This window comes from Sodiomyces alcalophilus (genome assembly GCF_042370955.1).
Source record: "Sodiomyces alcalophilus JCM 7366 unplaced genomic scaffold ACRALscaffold_6, whole genome shotgun sequence".
NCBI lineage: Eukaryota > Fungi > Ascomycota > Sordariomycetes > Glomerellales > Plectosphaerellaceae > Sodiomyces > Sodiomyces alcalophilus.
In genome coordinates, this window is record NW_027263537.1 from 3,052,160 (window position 1) to 3,057,264 (window position 5,105).

Consider the following 5,105-nt stretch of genomic DNA (forward strand, 5'->3'; position numbering starts at 1 on the left):
CCTAGTTATCTTACTTATATCCTCGTGGCTATAATAACTCTAAATATAATTAGGTTACCCTAATTAAACTAAATATAATTTAGTAGAATTATTCTAAAACTTATTTACGCTTACGGAGAGTCCACCCGCCGACTATATAATCCTTCTTCTCGGTATACGCTCTTTTTATAGTAGCTATAACTATATTCTTATCCTACTTAATACTAGTATTATACCGTAACTATTCTTCTTAGGAAATTACTCGTAAAGGCGGTATATATAAAGAGCTGTTAATAGCAGTATCGTGAAGTATCGCTTAATAGATATTATTATATAAGTAAACCCAGTTATCCCGGGGGAATAAGCTAGGCCTAATCGGGCTAGAATAAGACTCTATGGGCCGAGGGTTATATAGTCCATAGAATAGGTGACTATAAGATATCTTAACGCCTTTATCCTGCTCCTTTATATCCTTATTCTCTTTACCTTAGATATTAATCTTCCGAGGCTTTACTAAGACTTTCTTCGGGGATATCTAAAAAATCTCGTAACTATTTAAGTTAATACTAGTGAACTTAGAAGGTTTAGAGGACTTAGGAGTCTTCTTAGGACTCTTCGTAACCTTGGTGACCTTCTTGGGCGTGACCGGTGCCGAGAGCTTCTTAGAGATAGCCTTAGGTGTCTTAGGGCGCACCGGGACACTGGTATCTTTCTTAGGCTCCTATGTCTTCTTCTTATCCTGATTAGAGAAACCAGGCGTCTTAGGCTTGGATTTAATAACAGGTTTATTAATAGGGGTAAAACCTATACTCTTAGGAGGTAGTAGCTAAGGAGACTAGGGGGCCACCGGAACTACTAATATCTTTTAGTGCCCGAAACCGAGGATTACCCTAATATAAGATAGCTATTCTTTCTTAATGTTACGCGTATAAGCTACGCTATTATTCCCATAGTAACGTCCTTATACGAACCGATAAATGTTTAAGCTCTAAGGGAACAGGTATCCTTTTTAGCTAATAGCTTATATCTATTCCATAATAAAGAGGCTATATAAGTGATTATCCATTTAGCGAGGCCGGGGAATAATATAGAAACGGCGGGTAAGGCTTAATACCGCCTTACTAGGCGTATTAATATCGCGTAACTGTCCCATAGCGTACTTAAATAACCGTAAATGGCGGTCTTTAGTATTACTGGTATTTTAAATACTATTATACCTATATATACACTATATCTCTTAATCTATAATTAGATGAACGAAATCATTCTTAAAGTGATAAATAATAGGGATAAAGGGACTCCTCTTAATACTGTTAATTTCCTTAAGTGGTTAATGTGAGTAAACCGGCGTTCGGCTATTTAGCTCCTAGTAAGGCGTAATATTAATCCAGGCTATAGGACGGTTATCCCCGTATCTACGCTTAAATATAGCACGTATTATATCCTCTAAACTGGCCTTATTTTAGCCACCTCTTATTTATTAGGTTATAGTATATCCTAAAAGATAACTGTATTCCTGGGTAAGTATCTCGAGTCTTCTCGCTAAATATATTTATTATAGGAATACAAGGCAGTATTATATTAATCGTGGCAGCGTTAAGTGCGCTATCTATAGTATTATTAAGGAGGCGCTGGATTACGCATATATTATCCTCCGACTATTAGGGAAAACCTATAAAAGGGGCGGCATTATCGGGGATATTAAATAAGCGATGCAGCAGACCTTACTGGGGAAACACTTATCGGCTATTATTAGGGTCGCCGACCGATACGATAGAGATATATAGTCTTATTAATAGTAACACGAGTAGCGGGTACGATATTAGCGGTAAGGATAGGACAGGCGGGAGCCGGCTCCTAGTAGTTAATAGCGGGGGATATAGATATTCTGAATATCTCTATTTGTCTAATGACAGTAAGGCGCGGCGGGTGGATATAGGGAAAAATATATAAGGGTAACGGGGCAATAAATAACGAAGAAGCGGATAGGGTAAGTTAGAAATAAACTTAACGATACAGGAAAAGAGAGAGAGGGGGGGAAAACGGGTTATAGGAGCTAGTGATAGGGGATATTTATCCTTTATTAACGTCTAATAGTTCTAGGCAATGCCTCCTTTACGAGACTGGCTTGAACTAGAGTTTCTATTATAGCTGCTAGTTAAATAGGGTCGTGATTATTAAAGAAAGGGTAATCCTGATAATATTTATGATTTTCGGATAACTGTAACTTAGTGAATTAGGCGTAGGATCTAAATACGGAAGTCGGCTTACCGTGTAACCGATCTAATTAAACGAAAATATTAGATAGTTTTAATAGAATAGACTACGAGTAGTAGGCTATACGCGCAGAAAAGAGGAAAATCAAGCAAAAAGCTGGTAAATTCGTAGATCCGAAGGATTACTGCTTATTGCGCGAATGCGTAGTTATGTGTAAAGAACTGACTTCTGGGATTTCTTCCTGGATCCGGGGCTGGCAAAAGACCCTGGAAGATTGGGTGGCGACTGTTACGTTAACAGCCTACGCGACGGTTATCACGCCACGTTATTAGCTTAAGTACTAACCAAGATATCGTATTTACGATACCTAGTATATTTATATAATATATATCATAAGCCAAGTATATATACACGTATAATACGTATAGTATTATAGTATAGGTTAGGCTGGTTATAAAGTAAACGTCTAGTTATATAGCTATAACTATATACTGTTTATTTTAAGTTAGATATTATACTTATTATTATTATAATTATTACTTGTTATAAGTATAATATTAATACCCCCCCCTAAGCTAACTCTTATATAATAAGTGCAGCTTAGTCAGGTTATAGTTATGGTTATATTATAGTGTAGTAATCCTAGTCTATCTAAGACTAGAATATATAAAGGAAAAATTTAGAAAAACCTCTTTTTTTTAATTTAAGAGAAAATTTTAAAAACCCTTATTATTATTATAGTATATTATAATTTAAAGGAAGCCTCTATAGTATAGTAGTAGTATACCTGGTATATAGTTAGAGGACCGGGTCGGTTCGAATCCAGCTAGAGGCGCACGCAAAAGAGGAACCCCTTTTTCTTTTTTACGCTACTCGGATCCTGTTCTAGGGGGCCCTTGTCTGCCTTAGTATATACGATAAGGGTTAAACAGGGGGCCCGTTAGACCCACCTTCCGCCCGGCTTCGCTAGTCGTTAATAGGTGCCACGGGGGAGTTAGCCGCCCTACTATGGAAAATAAGAAGACGGTATCGTGTTATTCCTAAGCGTATAAGTAAAATACGCGGCGTCCCGTCCACGATACGGAAGCAGCCTCTTACGCTATTACGTAAGCGTTCTACGTAGGCATATAGCCTACGTTAGCTCCGTCTATAGCTATCTAAAGAGTAAGGGAAGCTTAGGAGCTTTAACCCTAGGAAGCGTATATATATATATATATAAGTCGCCTATAAGTGGGCCTATAAGGGTTAGCCCTAGGGCACACGGAAGGCGTATAAATAAACAGAGATAACCACGCGCGCGCCGTTAATTCGAGTATATAGTCGGCTCTAAAGCCGCTACGGGCCACGTTATAGGCTTCCTAGTACCGAAGCTACGAGTTTTATATTAGTAGCGAGTTAGTAACGGGGCCCCCGCGGTACCCGTATAAGGCAGTAATCCTAGAGGAGGAGAGTATAGGGGTTTTTATCTAAGTCTTATACTAGTTCCCTAAGTCTTATACTACGGTTTTCCCCCCTATAGGCATAGGAGAAGGACCGTATAGTCAGAATTCTAACTCCTAGCTACTTAGGTAGGATAAGGATAGCGGAGTAAGAATAATAAATAAATAAATAAATAAATTCAAAGGAAAGTTTATTAAAAAACCTTTAATATCTAGGAAAACCCGAAGGTAAAAAACCTAGTATTTTAATTCTTTAATATTATTATAAGGCAGTAAATCATACTCAGGCAACGTATCGACGTATCGTCCTTATAACCTAGGTTTTTATAATCGCAAAGAGTATTATAAGTCTCTTTTACTAAACCTTTAGTTATTATATTAGCTATATTAAATTTATTATTTATATATACGATTTTCATATTATTATTATATAGCTGTTGCCTGTAGTAGTGATACTGTCTGTCGATATGCTTTACCCGTTTATGAAATTCAGGGTTTTCGGCGAGCTTCTTTGCACTCTCACTATCTATTAAGATAGTAGGAATCTCGAGATTTTTATTATAATTATAATTATTATTATTTTTATTATTATTGCCTCTTGTATTAGAATCTAGACCTAGATTCTATAGTATATCTTTGTATAGATTATAAAGATAGATTCCTTTTTTGGAAGCTTCTATGAGAGCTATATATTCGGCCTCTATTATTGACAAAGCAACGACTTTTTGTTTAGTTAAGGTCTACCTAACGGGGTTATTTACTCCCACGCAGTAAATATATCCTGAAGTCGAGGTTCTATCTTCGATTATATCTAAAAAGCTGGTATCAGAATAACCGAAAGTACTAAGGTCTTCTTTATTATAGTTATATAAAAGACCGATATTAGGATATGTATTTATATAAGCCCAGATTCGATTTAACGTAGTAAAGTGGTCTTGCGAGGCATTGCTTATATAGTGAGAAGAGTGGTTAACTGCGGACGTTATATCTGGTCTTGAATGTAAGGCTAGATACAATAAAGCCCCGATTTCCTGTTAGTATTTATTTATATTATTAATTATTACTTATTTAGGATTTGGTACTAGGACCTTCTTGTGTATACAAGGGGTATCAACTCTGTTCAGACTTTGTTTATTATACCTTTTTAGTATCTTATTAGTATAAGGTAACTGACTTATAGAAAGAGTCTTGTTATCTTTATTTATATTTATTATATGGCCTAGAAAGGTATTTATTTCACCTAAATCTTTAAGTATAATATCTTTAGATATTTCCTTAAAGAAGTAGTTTAAAGTGTTCTCAGAAGGGCTCAGAGCCACTATATCGTTAACGTGGTATAAAAGAATAGCTTGTTCTTCTATTCTTTTAATTTTATTATATTTATAAAAGGTAAAAAGTCCGTTATCGTATTCAGAGACCCGGTAACCTAGCTTAGATAATATCTTAACCAGGTAATTATACTAGAGTCTA

The 5,105-nt window shown here is 36.0% G+C and overlaps 1 pseudogene across 1 annotated transcript; it reads left to right on the forward strand.

Annotated features, from left to right (window-relative positions):
* Positions 1 to 2,957: 2,957 nt before the first annotated feature.
* Positions 2,958 to 3,031, forward strand: ACRALDRAFT_t212 (annotated as a pseudogene). The gene has a single exon. The product of its transcript is annotated as a tRNA-OTHER (tRNA).
* Positions 3,032 to 5,105: the final 2,074 nt, after the last annotated feature.